The following is a 20,112-nucleotide window of genomic DNA, read 5'->3' as shown; positions in this document are numbered from 1 at the left end:
TATTTGTTTTAATAATGATTAAATATATTTTAGTTATAATTAAGAAATAGAGAATCTTAGTGAAATGTCTTAGAGTAGTCAATGTGTAGAGATACTTGTAAGTAATAAGCTTTAAACAAAGAAAAGACTTGCTCTGTGTCCTGTCCTTGGCTATTAGAAAAACAAGCAGTTTGATTTGTGTGTTCCTGCTATAGGAGCTTTAAACTCCTGACTCATTAACTCAATAGTTTCTGCTTTGTGTCCCTCTAAAGAATGTAGGGAGTAACTCTACATTCTGGTCTGTGCACCAGATCCCCTATTTCCTGTTTCCCTTTGCTAACTAATATAATTTAGTAACAATTTACTAATGTCCCTAAGAATTTATAATGGTTCAGAGACTGAAATTGTTAAGGCAGTTCTTTTGGACAGGAGTCCCCTGCCTTCTCAAGTTGCTGCAACTTGAAACAAAGGCATTCTCATACCCACTTGGTCCCCAGCCTCTTGTGAGAATTTGCTGAAAGGACAACAGGCAACACGAATTCTGGCTTGTTCCAGTAACAGAAGTATGCTGTATGGACACAGAAAAGCCTTGGTACAGGCCCTGAATCTCATCAGATTTGTAGATCTTAACAGGGCAGTCACTGAGGCCTTTGAATTCCCTTTCAGCTCCAACTTTGCCCACATCAGCTGCTAGAGCAGTACAGGCAAAATCAGGAACAAACACAGAACACAGTGAGGTGGCCCCAGCAGCACCACCTGATGCCAGATTCCCTGCAAAGTAGCTCCAAAACTGGGTTCTCTTGTCCACACCACCCAGGAAGATCTACTTTTATTTACCTTTGAAGTCAAAGTGGAGAGCCTGGGTGGGGAAGTAGTGATGACATTGGCCAGGTTACCACACCAAAAGGACAGGACTCCCTGCTCCTTGGCGATACAAACCATGCAGTCTTTAAGGTTCTTGTACTGTTTATCTGAGGTGATTTGCTTGCTGACATGCTCCCCTGCAGCAGCAGCTTGACCCGCTGGATGGACACTACCACCGTCCTGAAGATGGCCTTGGCAAAGGACATAATGGCAGCTGTCATGTTGAAAGGAAAGGAGAGGTGGGTGATTATAGGACTGGGCTCATAACGAACTGGATTCCAGGGCTCTAGGGCCATATGAGTTTTTTAACCTGGAAACTTCCTGGTATGAAAATACATCCATAAATAAAACAGTATTTTATTAAATCATTTTAGTTAAGAATTTTTGAGGCCCTGGCCCATGACTCAATGGATAGAGCATCGGCCTGCATATAAATGTCCTGGGTTCAATTCCTCGTCAGGGCACACGAGAAGCGACCATCTGCTTCTCTCCCCCTTCCCCACCTCCTTCTTTCTTTCTTCCCCTCCTGCAGCCAGTGGCTCAATTAGTTTAACTTTGGCTAGGGTGCAAAGGATAGCTTGGTTGGTCAGTGTGTCAGCGTCCAGCACTGAGGATAGCTCGGTTGATTCATCGGCCCTAGGCAGGGTTGTTGGGTGGATCCCCTTTGGGGCACATGCGGGGGAGTCTATCTCACTATTTCCCCTCCTCTCACTTTAAAAAAAGAAAAGAATTTATGAGAATCATATTTTAAAAATATTCATCCTAACACTTCTGGTTACGGTAGCAAAAAGCTCTATTTTCACTTTGCAAAGAGAAACACTGTGACAAAAATGTTATAATAACAAAGTATTTTAATTTATAGATTAAAAAAGCTGGCAAACCACTTAAGAAATACTGCTAACTTTTAAACATTTTACAATAAAAATCAACTGTACTTACACACCACAATTTAAACATTTTACAATAAAAATCAAAAATACTTACACACCACAATTTATATTTCAGGGTATTGCAATTCATTTTGGAACACAGTATATAAAAATACAAAAGACTGAAAGTTCTTACAATAATGTCTTGTTAGAATAATAAAATGTGATAATTGAGGATTTTATTACAATGGAGGAAAAACATTTTCTAATATAGTATTTTTCTCATTCTACCATTACAGTTCTAGGAAAAGTATGGGAAAAGATTAGGAGCTCTGTTTTGAAGAAACTTGGTGTGAACTTTGCTAATAATGATCCAAATAAGTTCTTAGATTACTCTCTCAAGAAATTGCAGTATTTCATGCAAAATGGTATCCACTTTACAAATAAGGTGATTTTTTTACTCACCTAAAATGAAAATCTGTATTCAGCTCTCCCTTAAATGTTTCTTTAAAACCTCAAACCAGAGGAATGAGTCATATTTTGGACTGTTTCTTTTTTAATCTTCACTCTTCTATTCTGTTTCTAAGAGGATACATAGTTTTAACTAGATTGCAGTTTCATTTGAAAAGAATTGAACAGGTTTTCTACAATGAATTAAAGATTACCCATTGAGATTATTTTGGGCAGCTACCTTTAAAGATGCAAGGATCTGTAAAAAATGACACATTTGGATTTGATACAGATAATTTTTGGTTCTTTGAGATAGAAATGATGTAACTGTGACATTGGCAGGAAATACATGTAAAACGTGCTTTTCACTTCCAACTTTCTCTTTGAATAAGCCCAGTTCGTTGCAGAATTTTACTATATTGAGAATGCTAAACATATTGATGAATTTCTTATACCTCAACAACAGAAACATCTGGTATTGTTTTTTAATTCAAATGGTTAAATAGACAAAATATTATTTCATTTAACTTAACAATTAGAGTACAAAGTTTAAGGCATGTGGAAAAATTATATTACATTATTTTTATTAAAAAAGTATAAGCCTGTTTTTAAATAAAATATTTATTAATATTTAACATTGATTTATTAATAACAAACATCAACATACTAAAATATTAATTTATACAAAATATTGATTTACAAATTTAATGATTAATGATGTTGCTATTAATAATATTAAATAGGCCCTGGCCGGTTGGCTCAGTGGTAGAGCGTCGGCCTGGTGTGCGGAAGTCCCGGGTTCAATTCCCAGCCAGGGCACACAGGAGAGGCGCCCATCTGTTTCTCCACCCCTCCCCCTCTCCTTCCTCTCTGTCTCTCTCTTCCCTCCCGCAGCCGAGGCTCCATTGGAGCAAAAGATGGCCCCCATGCTGGGGATGGCTCCTTGGCCTCTGCCCCAGGCGCTAGAGTGGCTCTGGTCGAGACAGAGTGACGCCCTGGATGGGCAGAGCATCGCCCCCTGGTGGGCATGCCAGGTGGATCCTGGTCGGGCGCATGCGGGAGTCTGCCTCCCCGTTTCCAGCTTCAGAAAAATACAAAATAATAATAATAATAATAATAATAATAATAATAAATAGCTGTTAATGATAACTATTAGTTTATTGAATATTTTAATATTTAATTTTACAATATTAAAATCTTTAACAGTATAGTCTAATAACAGTCCATTATTCAGTAGTAATGAAAATAATGAAAAGCATCCCTGGCTGGATGTTGAAATGGTACAGCATCCTCCCAAAGCGCAGGAGTTGATGGTTGGATCCCTAGTCAGGGCACATAAAGGAACAGATTGATACTCCTGTCTGTCTGTCTGTCTCTCTCTCTCTCTCTCTTCCATTTCTCTCTATATAAAATTAATAAATAATAAACATCTTTTTAAAATAATGAAAAGCATAACTTTCTTATATACACTGTCTATAAATTATGGTGACAAAAATATCTTTTGGGGGTATGATTTTACATGGAGAAACTTAGAAATAAGAATTTCTGGTATATGTTAAATATACATTTATTAACAAATATTTAGGCATGTTCTAGGTATTTGGCTTGGTGTGCATGATGCACTGATAAAAGAGGACATAGTACTTGCCCTCCAAATGATCATAGTCTAAAAGAAGACAAATATATATTTTTTCAATTACATAAAATTTAATGCAATTTCCACAGTCCATGACTAGAGAATGAGATTGGCTACTGCCTTAAGGTTTGGAATCCTGGGGACCAACTCCAGACAGGGTCCTGCTCAGAGGGGACGAGCAATGTCCCCACCTTGGTCCCAGGGTCCAGAGTCCAGCCCATAGTAGTGTTGAGGGGGTGGAGCTTAGAACCAGCTGGCTGGCTGGGGCCCAGGGCTGAGGATGGAACATCTCCATCACTAGTCACTGAGGATCCAGTGAGAAGGGCTGGGGGATGACTGTCTATCTTTGTGGTTGTGTCACCGATGGAGAAACTGAAGCCTGGTAGTGGGCTTGTATGGGGCAATTTAGCCAGATGCCCAAGAATGAGGGTGGAACTAGGACTTAGCCCAGGATCCTGCCCGGCCTGCCTCGGGAGTGTGTTGCCCTTCCCCCCGGGTTCCAAGTCAGTCCAGCCCCGGCTGGCATCCAGTCCAGGGACAGAGTCTGCATGGGGTGCGAGGCCACTCAGTTTGGGGCATTAGGCTGCCCGGCATCTGGTACTCGGATAGGAGAGATTCGTGACTTTGCTCAGCATCAGGCCATGTATGACGCGGACTTGGAATCGGGATGGGAGATTACAAAGAGGAAATTTCTCAGCTGCATGGCGGGCCACTCACTCCAATCAGCCCTGCAGATTTCCCAGAACTCGTCCAGCAGCTCCCAGCAGCGCTAGGCCAGGGTCTGCTCCTGTTGGCAGACAAAAACCAAGCAGTACCAGCTTCCCATACCCGCATATGAGGGGCCACTGCTAGCTTGTCAACAAGGACCTTCCTGACGATATTTGGGAGGCCATGGAGGCCGTATGTGGAGAGCAGGAGGTCCAGTCAGAGATACCAGTCATGCAGGAAGGGACCCACGCTGACAGGCTCGCTGAGGGCCACGGGTTAAAATTCTCCATGGACCTTTGTGTGCCACATTGAGCCACCGGGACAGCACTGTTGCACAGGGCACACAGCCAGCATCTGCCATTGGATGCAGAACCTGTGGGAGGGACTTCAGTAAAGAAGACAAACACTTAAGAGGTAACTGCAGTAAAACCAAAAGGTGTAACAATGGTCCTATGGCCTCAATTGTTTCCTTGGAGTCAAGTAGTCCTGCACCGCTTGTCCAGGAGGCTCCCTTGTGCTGGCCAGCTTATCCCTTAGGGCCTTGACCCCTGACTTTCCATGTCCGGGTGAGGCAGCAAATACAGTTTTTTATGGTGACACAGATGTATATTTTGATACCAGCAATTACAGGCTCAATATTGTATCTTGGCACATAGCACATTCCACCAAAGCACTTTTACAACAGCAAAAATAGAGAAGTGCTATAAAGTAATAATAATGAAAATAGCCAATCCTTTCTGAGCACTTAAATGTACCAGCATCTTATATATTTACTCAAGTAATCCTCACAGCAGTCTATGAGATAGACATTAAAGAGATAGAGGTATATTTAAATCTGTTAAGAGCACAAAGAAGAAAACACTTCATTCTATCTGGAGAGGTGAGACATTTAAGCCAAATCCTATAAAATGTATATGATGACAAGAGAGAGAGATGTATCAGCCAGAATTAATGAGTTATGCCACAAGAACTCAAAACCCTCAAATCTTGATCGCTTATAACAAAGATGTCTAGTTGCTGACAAAATGTGTCAGGTTGATTTGAGGACTCTTCATGTCTCCTCACTCTAGGACCCCAGCTGATAGAGACTCCACCATCAAGACCATCACCAGCCCTGGCCGGTTGGCTCAGCGGTAGAGCGTCGGCCTAGCGTGCGGAGGACCCGGGTTCGATTCCCGGCCAGGGCACACAGGAGAAGTGCCCATTTGCTTCTCCACCCCTCCGCCGCATTTTCCTCTCTGTCTCTCTCTTCCCCTCCCGCAGCCAAGGCTCCATTGGAGCAAAGATGGCCCGGGCGCTGGGGATGGCTCTGTGGCCTCTGCCTCAGGCGCTAGAGTGCAGGCGCTAGAGTGGCTCTGGTCGCAACATGGCGACGCCCAGGATGGGCAGAGCATCGCCCCCTGGTGGGCAGAGCATCGCCCCATGGTGGGCGTGCCGGGTGGATCCCGGTCGGGCGCATGCGGGAGTCTGTCTGACTGTCTCTCCCTGTTTCCAGCTTCAGAAAAATGAAAAAAAAAAAAGACCATCACCAGTTACCATAGCAAGAAATGGGGATGTGGTTAACCACACACTGTCTCTTTAAGTCTTATGTATAAGACCCATGTCACTTCTGCTCTATTTTTATTTGCCAAAATAAGTCACATGGTCATACCTAGCTTTAATGGGGAAGGGAAGTGGCATACAACACAGCCAGAACTAAGAAAACAGGATAGTCTCTCACCTCAGGAAGGGCTGGGACTCTCTTTTAAGGGCTTTCAGCTAATTAATTCAGGCTCACCCAGGATAATATTATCAATTGATTTTTAAAGGGAAGGGGATTATACTGGGCATGACCAGGTGGTTGGAATCATTATGGCCACCCTGCAGTCTGAGCACAACAAGAAGCAAATAAAAGCATATTTTGAGTCCAGTTGAAAAGTTAAAAGATCCAGCCTAAGATAGATTCAAAAATGTTTAGAAGACCCTGACCTGTGGCACAGTGGATAAAATGTCAACATAGAACACTGAGGTCACTGGTTCAAACCCATGGGCTTGCCTGGTCAAGGCACATACAGGAATTTATGCTTCCTGCTCCTCCCCTCTTTTCTCTCTATCTCCCACTCCTCTCTCTCTAAAAATGAATAAATAAAATCTTTTTAAAAATATTTAGGCTCTGGCTGGTTGTCTCAGTGGTAAAGCGTTGGCCAAGTGTGTGAAAGTCCCTGGTTCAATTCCTGGCCAGGGCACACAGGAGAAGTGACCATCAGCTTCTCCACCCTTCCCCCTCTCCTTTCTCTCTATCTCTCTCTTCCCTTCCCGCAGTCAAGCAAAGTTGGTCCAGGTGTTGAGGACGGCTCCATGGCCTCCGCCTCAGGTGCTAGAATGGCTCCAGTTGCAATGGAGCAATGCCCCAGATGGGCAGAGCATTGCCCCCTGGTGGGCATGCCGGGTGGATCCCAGTAGGGTGCATGCAAGAGTCTCTCTGCCTCCCTGCTTCTCAATTCAGAAAAAAAAAAATGTCTAGGAGATACAAATATAACTTAGATATAATTTAATTGTATTGAACTTTAGGTCATGATCACTTTGGTTCTTTAGTTTCTTTTTTTTGTGACAGAGACAAAAAGAGAGACAGAGAGAGGGGCAGACAGACAGGAAGGGAGAGAGATGAGAAGCATCAATTCTTCATTGCAGTTCCATAGTCTCCTTAGTTGTTCATTGATTGCTTTCTCATATGTGCCTTGACCTGGGGTCTACTGCAGAGCAAGTGACCCCTTGCTCATCCAGCTACCTTGGGCTTCAAGCCAGTGACCTTTAGGCTCAAGCCAGTGACCTAAGGGTTTCAAACCTGGGTCCTCTGCATCCCAGTCCAACACTCTATCCACTGCTCCATCGCCTGGTCAGGCAGTTCTTTATTTTTTTATCTGTAGAACTGAACTCTGATAATTCTCAAAGTAAATATTTTCTTAATGTTTTGACCTTTAAAAGAAAAGAGCTGCAAATATTTCAAATATCTGAATTATTCTAGCCCAGAGCAAAAATAAAAAAATAAAAAACATATGACTACAGGGGTCCTCGGGTTATGACAGTCTCGACATATGACATTTCGAGTTTACAACACTCACTCTCATAAAAACTGTAAAAAATTGAGACATGAGTGTTTTGGCTTAGCTGTCAGCATCTTACTTACAGACTACGTGGGCAAACTTGTTTGGCTGTGCACGGCAGAAGACTATGCGGTAATGCAGCATATGAGTGAGAGAGTTGGCGGCCCCCTGTATGCTTATCTATGCTATTTTGGGCTGATAAAAGTGCAAGTGTTCCATTTGTGTTAGGCTAGGGTGTGTTGCAATTTACACCAAAATTCGAGCTACATCACTGTGTAGGAATGAAATTGTGTTGTAATCCGAGGAACCTGTATCCGATTAACAAGCACTGAGTTCTATGCCATAATTAACACAAAAAAACTAATAATTACTTCAGAATAACACCTATAGGATTTAATTACAACTTTATGACTTGAAAAATAAGGTATAGAATATAATTGATAAAATTTATGTTGCATTATAATTTATTATCAAAACAATTGTTTAAAACATATCTACACATAGGAATTTGTTTTTAAAGGGTAAAATAGGCCCTGGCCGCTTGGCTCAGTGGTAGAGCGTCAGCCTGGTGTGCAGAAGTCCCGAGTTCGATTCCCGGCCAGGGCACACAGGAGAAGCGCCCATTTGCTTCTCCACCCCTCCCCCTCTCCTTCCTCTCTGTCTCTCTCTTCCCCTCCCGCAGCCGAGGCTCCATTGGAGCAAAGATGGCCCGGGCGCTGGGGATGGCTCCTTGGCCTCTGCCCCAGGCACTGGAGTGGCTCTGGTCGCAACAGAGCGACACCCCGGAGGGGCAGAGCATCGCCCCCTGGTGGGCAGAGCGTCGCCCCTGGTGGGCGTGCCGGGTGGATCCCGGTCGGGCGCATGCGGGAGTCTGTCTGACTGTCTCTCCCCGTTTCCAGCTTCAGAAAAATTAAAAAAAAAAAAGAGTAAAATAATTTAATAAATATTGTACAAGATTTTCACACACACACACACACAAAATTTGAAAACCAAACAAATTTAAGAATGTCAACAAACCTAGGACATCGCAATCAGGGCTGAAAGATATTTAATAGCTCTCTTACAAAGTGACAAAACACCTTCCCAATTGGCTCTAAATAGAAATGACAGCCACAGTATTCATCATGAGCCATAAATATAATAATTGACTAAAGAGTGAGAAAAAGGAAGGGAATGTCCACTGATGTCTATGGATCTATTACCTTATTTTACCTTTGGAGACGTCCTTAATGTGTGCATTTTTTAATGCAATGAAAGTGACCTTTTTATTTATTTTTTATTTTTTTAAATTAATTTTAATGGGGTAACATTAATAAATCAGGGTACATATGTTCAAAGAAAATATCTCCAGGTTATCTTCTCATTCAATTATATTGCATACCCATCACCCAAAGTCAAATTGCCCTCCGTCACCTTATATCTGGTTTTCTTTGTACCCCTCCCCTCCCCCCTCTCCCTCCCCCTCCTCCCTCCTGCCACCCTGTAACCACCACACTCTTGTCCATGTCTCTTAGTCTCATTTTTATGTTTCACCTATGTATGGAATCATGGAGTTCTTAGTTTTTAATGATTTACTTATTTCACTCCAAATAATGTTATCAAGATCCATCCATTTTGTTGTAAATATCCAATGTCATCATTTCTTATGGCTGAGTAGTATTCCATAGTATATATGTACCACATCTTCTTTATCCAGTCATCTATTGAAGGGCTTTCTGGTTGTTTCCATGTCTTGGCCACTGTGAACAATGCTGCAATGAACATGGGGCTGCATGTGTCTTTACCTATCAATGCTTTTGAGTTTCGGGGGTATATACCCAGCAGAGGGATTACTGGGTCATATGGTAGTTCTATTTTCAGTTTTTTGAGGAACCACCATACTTTCTTCCATAATGGTTGTATTACTTTACATTCCCACCAACAGTAGATGAGGTTCCTTTTTCTCCACAGCCTCTCCAACATTTGCTATTACCTGTCTTGATAATAATAGCTAATCTAACAGGTGTGAGGTGGTATTGCATTGTAGTTTTGATTTGCATTTCTCTAATAACTAATGAAGATGAGCATCTTTTCATATATCTGTTGACCATTTGTATTTCTTCCTGGGAGAAGTGTCTGTTCATGTCCTCTTCCCATTTTTTTATTGGATTGTTTGTTTGTTTGTTGTTGAGTTTTATGAGTTCTTTGTATATTTTGGATATTAGGCCCTTATCTGAGCTGTTGTTTAAAAATATCATTTCCCATTTAGTTGGCTGTCTGTTTATTTTGTTGTCAGTTTCTCTTGCAGAGTAAAAGCTTCTTAGTCTGATGTAGTCCCATTCATCTATGTTTGCTTTCACTTCCCTTGCCTTTGGAGTCAAACTCATAAAATGCTCTTTAACACCAAGGTCCATGAGTTTAGTACCTATGTTTTCGTCTATGTACTCTATTGTTTCAGGTCTTATATTTAGGTCTTTGATCCTGTTTGAATTAATTTTAGTATAAGGGGACAAACTGTAGTCGAGTTTCATTCTTTTGCATGTGGCCTTCCAGTTTTCCCAGCACCATTTGTTGAAGAGGCTTTCTTTTCTCCATTGTGTGTTGTTGGCCCCTTTATCGAAAATTATTTGACCATATATATGTGGTTTTATTTCTGGACTTTCTATTCTGTTCCATTGGACTGAGTGTCTATTTTTCTGCCAATACTATGCTGTTTTGATTGTCATGGCTCTATAATATAACTTAAAGTCAGGTATTGTAATGCCCCCAGCTTCATTCTTTTTCCTTAGAATTGCTTTGGCTATTTAGGGTTTTTTATAGTCCCATATAAATCTGATGATATTTTGTTCCATTTCTTTAAAAAATGTCATTGAAATTTTGATGGTAATTGTATTAAATTTGTATATTGCTTTGGGGAATATGGCCATTTTGATTATATTTATTCTTCCTATCCAAGAACAAGGAATATTTTTCAATTTCATTGAATCTTTTTTTATTTGTAGTTTTCATAATATAGGTTCTTTATATTCTTTGTTATGTTTATTCCTAGGTATTTTATTTTTTTTGTTGCAACCGTGAGGGGGATTTTTTATATAAATTTTTATTAATTTTAATGGGGTGACATCAATAAATCAGGGTACATATGTTCAAAGAAAACATCTCCATGTTATTTTGTCATTCAATTATGTTGCATACCCATCACCCAAAGTCAGATTGTCCTCCGTCACCTTCTATCTGGTTTTCTTTGTGCCTCCCCTCCTCCCCTTCCCCTCTTCCTCCCTCTCCTCCCCCCCCCCCCGTAACCACCACACTCTTGTCCATGTCTCTTCATCTCATTTTTATGTCCCACCTATGTATGGAAGCATGCAGTTCTTAGTTTTTTCTGATTTACTTATTTCGCTTTCTATAATGTTATCAAGATCCAACTTATTTGTTATAAAGGAATTTCTTTTTAGTTCATTTTCTAATGTTTTGTTGTTGGCATATAGAAAGGCTATGGACTTTTGTATATTAATTTTGTATCCTGCGACCTTACTGTATTGGTTTATTGTTTCTAGTAATCTTTTTGTGGAGTCTTTGGGGTTTTCAATGTATAGGATCATATCATCTGCAAAAAGTGAAACCTTTACTTCTTTTCTGCTATGAATGCTTTTTATTTCTTTATCTTGTCTGATTGCTTGGGCTAGAACTTCTAGCACCATGTTAAATAAGAGTAGAGAGAGTGGACAACCCTGTCTTGTTCCTGATTTAAGAGGGAAAGTCCTCAGTTTTATGCCATTTAATATGATGTTAGCTGATGGTTTATCATAAATGGCCTTTATCATGTTGAGATATTTTTCTTCTATACCCATTTTGTTGAATGTTTTAAACATAAAATTGTGTTGTATTTTATTGAATGCCTTTTCTGCATCTATTGATAAGATCATGTGGTTTTTGTTCTTTGTTTTCTTGATATAGTGTATTATGTTAACCAGTTTACGTATGTTGAACCATCCTTGAGATTCTGGGATCAATCCCACTTGATCATGATGTATTATTTTTTTAATATGTTGTTGTATTTGATTTGCTAGTGTTTTGTTTAGTATTTTAGCATCAGTATTCATTAGAGATATTGGTCTGTAGTTTTCTTTTTTTGTGCTGTCCTTGCCCGGTTTCGGTATGAGGGTTATCTTGGCCTCATAAAATGTGTTTGGAAGTATTGCTTCTTCAATTTTTTGGAAGACTTTGAGTAGCATAGGAACCAAGTCTTCTTTGAATATTTGATAGAAATCACTAGTATAGCCATCTGGGCCTGGACTTTTATTTTTGGGGAGGTTTTTAATAGTTTTTTCTATTTCCTCCCTGCAAATTGGTCTGTTCAGGCTTTCTGCTTCATGACTGAGTCTAGGAAGATTGTATTGTTCTAGGAATTTATCCATTTCTTCTAGATTGTTGGATTTGGTAGTATATAGTTTTTTATAGCATTCTACAATAATTCTTTGTATGTCTATGATATCTGTGGTGATTTCTCCTCTTCCATTTTGGATTTTGTTTATATGAGTCCTTTCTCCTTTTTACTTGGTGAGTCTTGCCAAGGGTTTGTCAATTTTGTTGATCTTTTCAAAGAATCAGCTCCTTGTTTTATTAATTTTTTTCTATAGTTTTTCTGTTCTCCATTTCATTTATTTCTGCTCTGATTTTTATTATTTCCTTTCTTCGGCTGGTCTTGGGTTGTCTTTGTTCTTCTTTTTCTAGTTCCTTAAGATGTGAAGTTAAGTGGTTTACTTGAGCTCTCTCTTGTTTGTTCATATAGGCCTGAAGTGATATGAACTTTCCTCTTATTACTGCTTTTGCTGCATCCCAGAGATTCTAATATGTCGTATTATTATTTTCATTTGTCTGTATGTATCTTTTAATCTCTGCATTTATTTCTTCTTTGACCCACTCTTTTTTTTAAGTATGTTGTTTAGTTTCCACATTTTTGTGGGTTTTTTTTTCCTCTTTTTTGCAGTTGAATTCTAGTTTCAAGGCTTTATGATCAGAAAATATGCCTGGTACAATTCCGATTTTTCTGAATTTGCTGATGTTATTTTTGTGGCCCAACATATGGTCAATTCTTGAGAATGTTCCATGTACACTAGAGAAAAATGTGTACTCTGTCATTTTGGGATGAAATGTCCTGTAGATGTCTATCATATCCAATTGCTCTAGTGTTTTGTTTAAGGCCAATATATCTTTATTGGTTCTCTGTTTGGATGACCGATCCAGAGCTGTCAGCGGTATATTGAGGTCTCCAAGTATGATTGTATTTTTGTCAGTTTTTGTTTTAAGGTCAATAAGTAGCTCTCTTATATATTTTGGTGCTCCTTGGTTTGGTGCATATATATTAAGAAGTGTTACATCTTCTTGATTCAGTGTCCCCTTAATCATTATGAAATAACCATTTTTGTCTCTGATTACTTTTGCTGTCTTGTAGTCATTATTGTTTGATATGAGTATTGTTACACCTGCTTTTTTTTTGGATGTTATTTGCTTGGAGTATTGTTTTCCAGCCTTTCACTTTGAATTTGTTTTTATCCTTGTTGCTTAGATGTGTTTCTTGTAGGCAGCATACAGTTGGGTTTTCTTTTTTAATCCATTCTGCTACTCTGTGTATTTTTATTGGTGAGTTCAATCCATTTACATTTAGTGTAATTATTGACACTTGAGGGTTTCCTATTGCCATTTTATATATTGCTTTCTGTTAGTTTTGTATCTTGTTTGATTCTTCTCTTTTGTTTTTCTATCATTTGTTTTTGTTTGGTTGTAATCCATACTTCTTTCCTCTGTTACTTCCTTTTTCAAGTCATGTGCTTCTGTGGTGGTTTTTTTCAGGGGTGGTTACCATTAAGCAATGGAAAGGGTACCTACCATGTTCATTGTAGTATACTATCTTATGAGTCCTTCTGCACTCCATTGTCCTTTGCTACTGTTAATCTTCATCCTCTCCTCTTTTTTGTTTTTGTTGTCACAGTTTAAATTTAGTTTATTGTGTTCTTGGTGGAGCTTTTACTTGTGGTTTTATTTTGTTTTGTTCTTTGTATCTGGTTGGAATGCCTCCTTTAGTATTTCCTGAAGTGGGGGTTTTTGGATGATAAATACCCTCATCTTTTCAGTATCTGTGAATGTTTTTATTTCTCCTTTGTATTTGAAGGATAGCTTTGATGGGTATAGTATTCTTGGCTGGAAGTGCCTCTTTCAGAACTTTAAATATTGGGGTCCACTCTCTTCTAGCTTATAGAGTTTCTGCTGAGAAATCTGATGATAATCTAATAGGCCTTCCTTATATGTTGTATTCTTCTTTTCCCTGGCTGCCTTGAGAATCTTTTTTTTTTTTTTTTTTTTTTGTATTTTTCCAAAGCCGGAAACGGGGAGGCAGTCAGACAGACTCCCGCATGCGCCCGGCCAGGATCTACCCGGCATGCCCACCAGGGGGCGATGCTCTGCCCATCTTGGGGTGCCACTCTGCCGCAATCAGAGCCATTCTAGCACCTGAGGCAGAGGCCACAGAGCCATCCTCAGTGCCCGGGCAAACTTTGCTCCAGTGGAGCCTTGGCTGCGGGAGGAGAAGAGAGAGACAGAGAGGAAGGAGAGGGGGAAGGGTGGAGAAGCAGATGGGCGCCTCTCCTGTGTGCCCTGGCCGGGAATCAAACCTGGGACTCCCGCACACCAGGCCGATGCTCTACCACTGAGCCAAACGGCCAGGGCCGAGAATCTTTTCTTTGTCGTTGGTTTGTGCCAATTTCATTACGATGTGTCTTGGAGTAGGTTTGTTGGGGTTAAGATAACTCGGTGTTCTGTTTGCTTCTTGAATTCAAGGATTTAGTTCTTTGCACAGGCTTGGGAAGTTCTTGTCTATTATTTGTTTGAATATGTTCTCCATTCCATTTTCTCTCTCTTCTCCTTCTGATATACCTATTATTCTTATGTTACTCTTTTTGATGGAGTCAGACAATTCCTGTAGGGCTTTCTCATTTTTTTTTTTAATTTGTGAGTCTCTCTCTTCTTCTCTCTGTTGTGCCTCAAGTTACCTGTCTTCTATGTCACTAATCCTCTCTTCTATCTGGCCTGTTCTATTAGCTTAGCTTGTTACCTCGTTTTTCAGTTCATGAATTGAGTTTTTCATCTCTGTTTGATTTGTCTTCATAGTTTCAATTTCCTTGGTAATATATTCTTTGTGTTCATTGAGTTGTTTTTTGAGCTCCCTAAATTGCCTTTCTGTGTTTTCTTGTATATCTCTGAGTATTTTTAGGATTTCTATTTTAAATTCTCTGTCATTTAACTCCAAGGTTTCCAATCTATTAAAATTTTTTCTATAGATTTTTTCTCATCTATCTGTGCTACCTCTCTGTCTTTTGTATTCATGATATTTGATTTCCTTTTCCTTAATGGAATCTGAGAGCAGTTTTGTTAATAATGCTAATGAGTTTTAATAAAGAATAAAAAGTTAAAAATATACAATAAAAAATATTTTAAAAAATTATTTCTTTTTTTTCTTTGAGAAAATACCGTGAAAAACTGAAAATTGTATTGTGCTAAATGGAGCAAAAACTACCTATAACAGAAGGCCTGAGTTGGAGGGAAGTGACAAAGGGGCAAAAAACATAGTAGGGACCCACAAAATGAAAAAATGGAAAAAAATTTGGATCAAGAATAAAATAATTTGCTCATAAATGATGGTTGACTTAGAGATATAGTGAAAGGAATAAGAAGAAAACAAGGAAGAGAAAAAAATACTATTGTATTAAATGTAACAAAAACTACATAAAATGGAGAGTTGGGTTGGGAGGAATTCTAATGAGTTAAAAGCTAAATAAAAAGCACACAAAATCCACAAAAAATATTTGAATCCAAAATAAAATAATTTGTTCATGAGTGAGGATCAAATAAAAGGAAAAGTGAAAGAGAAAAGAAGAAACTAAGAGAGAGGGAGAAAAAAGAAAAAGAAAAAAAAGGAGAGAGTTAAGGGTTTTGGAGTATAACTCTCACAGAGAGAAAGAAAAAGAAAAGAAAAAAATGGCAAATGTAACACCTATGGGTAATGTAGTTCAAGATGAAGAGAAAAGAATAAATGAGCCGAGGATAAAAGGACTAAGGTGGAAGAAAAAAAAAATAACGATAAGAAAATGAAAGAAACAAAAAAAAGTGGAAAAAGTTATAAAGACTGTGGATTATTCTTGATTTTGAGAGGTTATCTTCTTCCTTCTTCTTTCTTCTTCCACTCCCTGGTCATTGGCACTGTACCCCAGGCTCTGCCCCTGTGGCATGTTGAGGTAGAGATTTGAAGTTGATGAGTCTCTATGGCGATGTCATATACTAGGCCCCAGTCTTGTTGGTAGTCGGGTCTTATTAACATTTGCAGTCTCCAACAATGGCAGAGTCCGTTTTCCCGGAGCCTCTCTCCTAGTCTCTCCTTCCTGAATTAGCAGCCTGGTGATCTAGCTATGAGGTTGCTCCTGCCACTGAGTAAGAGGCTCAAAGAGCTGGCAGATCCCCACTCAGCGCAGGGTTCTGGGTAAGGCTCTGTCAGTCAGAGTCGCCAGCATAATCAGGCAGGGCTGGGAGCCAATTGCTCTCAAGGTGTCTTTCTATGAGCCTCCAGGCATGTCTAGTATGCCTCAGCACTCTGTGGGATCACTCTCCCCAGGCTTTTTGCACTTTGTAACCTGTGTTGGCTGGCAGGAAGATGCCCTAGTCACTGCCTGCAAGAACAGTAGGTCTTAAAAGCTGCCAAGTCCCTCTTTTTAGCACACATCCCTGAGTATGAAAGCTCTGCCAATCAGAGCCACCAGCTTAAGCAGGTAGGAGGGCATGTTGACTTCTGTTCAGGCTCCTTTCTAAGGTTCCCCGGGTATATCTAGTTAAATTTGCCTTAGCATTCCATGGGATTGCTCTCTGCTGCCTTCCTGCCTGTTAAAAAGCCTACAGCCTAGCCTGTCCAACTTCTGCAGTGTTCTCTGAGGTCTGTTCCACAGGATGGGTTTTTCACCCTGTTTCTGCCGGCAGGAAGTTGCCCCCACCACTACATGCAGAGCAAGAGGCACTAAAAAATATCATGTCTCTTGTCTTAGATCACTGACCTGAGAAAAAAGACCTTGTCAGCCAGAGCAGCTGCCAGCGTAGGCCATTTGGGCAGTGAGCAGACTGAGTTAAGCTAATTTCAGCATTTGGATCTGCAGATCTGCTCCAGAGACTGTCTACAAGCTGCCTGTGTGCCCCTCCCCCTAGCACTTCCATATTTTTTCTTCCCTGAGAATGTTCTTTATTAGCCTGAATGGCTAGTGGAGGGACCCCGCCTGCCTGGAGGAGTCCGGGCATAGGTTAGTTCGCTTTTACGCGTACTCCCCATGTGCTGTTGCTCAGGGAGCAGGGATTACACTGAAGCTCTGGTCGCAGCCCATGCAGAAGTCTCTAACCCTGCCTCTCTGTCCAGGAAGGTGGGTGCCCACGCCAGGGCACTAGGAGGAACCACTGGCACACTGTCCGTGCTCACCAACCAAGGTATCAGCAGTAATGAAGGCCACCGCTTGTCCACCTTTGCCAGTATCTGGTGCCAGCGTTAACTCGCATGGGTTGAGCCACCGTGGGCACATTCTTTCCTCGGCTTGAACATCTCTGCTCCAGCCCAGCTAAAAGTGACCTTTTTAGATTCCATATCATCTACTACATATTTTAGCTGAAATTAGAGGCAAGTGGCAATTGAGGAAGACCATTTGAGAGTGCAGACAAAACACATTGTAAAAAGGTTGATTTCACACTTTTAGCACTAACATTCACTGGTTAAGAAAGTTGTGGAACAATCTTTAAGTGAAGCCTCAATGTTTAGACTAATATTTAACCCAAGAAATGAAGGGGGGGGAATCTCCCAGATTTTCAGTGACCTTTAAGACAAATTTCATGAAGACTCTCTGCCAGGCAGAATTTCTCGGGCTCTATAACCGTTACTGTATAGAAGTATGTTTTGCATTTTGAGCTTCAAAAAATATGTTACCAGCATTGAAGAAAATAAATCAAGTTAATTATTTCACAAGAAACAAATCTGCAATTTCTTTCTGAAAGTCCCCTTTGCATATGTACAAGCATTTCGTAGCATTGCCAGGAACCCAGCCAGTAAGGCACCACCTGAATGTGCTTGCTTTTTAGAATTCTGTGGCGTGCACACTGCCTGCTGAGGACATGAAAGGAGACAAGTCAGAAGATAATGAGCCAATTTCAGGTGTCTTCACATTCTGTCAAAGTGAACATTGGAAAATGTTTATCACTATTATTTATATAATATTGAAAGAAAAGAGATTTTGAAATTTGTTGTTGCTCTAGAATGCTTGGCTAACACTCCATGGATAATAACCAAAGGCTTATTGCACAATAACACTGAAGCGTATCTCTCAAAGGCAATCATTTCTTTTTCATGGTTTCATGAACTTTTATGTCTCCCAAACTGAAATTTTATATAAAAATTAGCTCCAAAACCCATTCTAAGGATTGTTCCATCACAATCACAAATTGCTACTAGTTAAACAATGAAGAATTACTATAATAGCTTTAAAACAAAACCTTTTTAAGGTATAATTATATATGAGTATTTAACCTGGCAAATTTTCATTTGTATATCGCTGTGTATTCACCAGAGTTTCGTCACTGCCATTTGTACTCTTCCTTCCTGTCCCTCCACAGCTCTATCTCCCCGTCCCCGGCAAGCACGAACTTACATTGTATCACATTAGATGGGCTTGCATCTTCTAGAATTTTACACAAGGGGAACTATTTGTGTCTTGCTTCTATTACTCAGCACAATTGAGATTCATGTGTGTTATTGTTCGTATCATTCCTTCTGATTTCTGAGAAGTATTCCACTGCATAATTAACACAATTTCTTTATTCACTTGATGGATATCTGGGTTATTTTTAGTTTTTGACTATTATAAATATACTGCTAAGAATATCTATATAGACGTCTATGTATAAGCATAGGTTTTTGCTTCTGCTAAGAGCAAAATAACTCAGTCATATGGTAAGAGTATGCTAACATTTTCAGAAACTGCCAGTGTTTTCCAAAGTGGCTGTATTTGTTTAGGTTCTCATTTCACATACTGGTTCTGGTTTCTCCTCATCCTCACCAACTCTTGATATGATGGGTCTTTTCCATTTTAACCACCCTAAAAGTGTGTGGTAGGACTCATTATTGTTTTAATTGGCATTTATTTCCTAATGAAAAATGTTGTTGAGCATCTTTTCATGGTACACATTTGTTGTCTGTATATATTTTTGGTAATGTCTCCATTCAAATCATTTGTATGCTTTTAAATTGAACTGTGTATCCTTTACTAGATGTATGCCTTGAACATATTTTCTTCCAATCTGTGGCTTGTCTTTTCATTCTCTTACAGCATCTTTTAAAGAGCAGAAGTTTTTCATTTTAATGAAGTCCAATTTATCAAGTTTTTATTTTGCAGATTGTGAATTATTGTCATATGTAAGAAATCCTTGCCTCGTCTAACCAGGCGGTAGCGCAGTGGATAGAGCAGGGGTCCCCAAACTTTTTACACAGGGGGCCAGTTCACTGTCCCTCAGACTGTTGGAGGGCCACCACATACAGTGCTCCTCTCACTGACCACCAATGAAAGAGGTGCCGTTTCCAGAAGTGCGGCAGGGGGCCGTATAAATGGGCTCAGGGGGCTGCATGTGGCCTGCGGGCCGGGCCGTAGTTTGGGGATGCCTAGTAGAGCATCGGACTAGGACGCGGAAGACCCAGGTTTGAAACCCCGAGGTCGCCAGCTTCAGTGCCGGCTCATCTGGCTTGAGCGCAGGCTCACCAGCTTAAGTGCGGGGTAGCTGGCTTGAGCGTGGGATCATAGACATGACCCCATGGTCGCTGGCTTGAAGCTCAAGGTCACTGGCTTGAGCAAGGGGTCACTCAGTCTGCTGGAGCCCCCCTCCCCCCTGTCAAGGCACATATGAGAAAGCAATCAATGAACAACTAAGGTGCTGCAATGAAGAATTGATGCTTCTCATCTCTTTCCCTTCCTGTCTGTCTGTTCCTATCTGTCCCTCTCTCTGACTCTCTCCATCTCTGTCAAAAAAAAAGAAAAGAAATCTTTGCCTCATCTACCACAGTCATAAAGATTTTCTTGTGTATTTTCTTCTATCAATTTTATAATTTTAGATTTTACAGTAGCTCTATAAGCCATCGTTAGCTTATTTTTACATATGGTACAGAGTACTGATCAAAGTTCAATTTGCATGTAAATATCCAATTATTCCAGAACTATTTGTTAAAAAGATTTTTCCTCCACTGAAAAATGTGAGTATATTTCTGAGCTCTCAACTCTGTTACATTAATCTATTTATCTATTACATTGATCAATTTACCCCCAAGGCCACAGTCTTGATTACTACAGCTTTATAATAAACATTGAATAAAGGTTATAATAGCCCATGAACTTTTTGTTTGTTTTTGAAAATGTTTTGGCTATTATATATTTTTGCATTTATATATGAATTTTAAGATCAATTTGTTAATTTCTAT

General features: G+C 40.0%; 1 protein-coding gene and 1 pseudogene across 2 annotated transcripts in view; both read right to left on the bottom strand.

Annotated features, from left to right (window-relative positions):
- Positions 1–370: 370 nt before the first annotated feature.
- LOC136377147 (ADP/ATP translocase 2 pseudogene) lies at positions 371–1,139 on the bottom strand (annotated as a pseudogene).
- Positions 1,140–17,760: 16,621 nt separating this feature from the next.
- Positions 17,761–20,112, bottom strand: part of BRMS1L (BRMS1 like transcriptional repressor) — a 78,539-nt gene continuing 76,187 nt past the window's right edge. The window contains exon 11 of one of the 2 annotated variants that reach the window (XM_066343134.1): positions 17,761–17,815. The gene's annotated coding sequence lies outside the window, so the exon portion shown is untranslated. The remainder of the gene's footprint in view (positions 17,816–20,112) is intronic. The other variant, XM_066343137.1, reaches the window with a different exon arrangement.

This window comes from Saccopteryx leptura, chromosome 6, assembly GCF_036850995.1.
Source record: "Saccopteryx leptura isolate mSacLep1 chromosome 6, mSacLep1_pri_phased_curated, whole genome shotgun sequence".
NCBI lineage: Eukaryota > Metazoa > Chordata > Mammalia > Chiroptera > Emballonuridae > Saccopteryx > Saccopteryx leptura.
The sequence above is the reverse complement of the archived record's forward strand: the minus strand, read 5'-3'. Positions and strand labels throughout refer to the sequence as shown.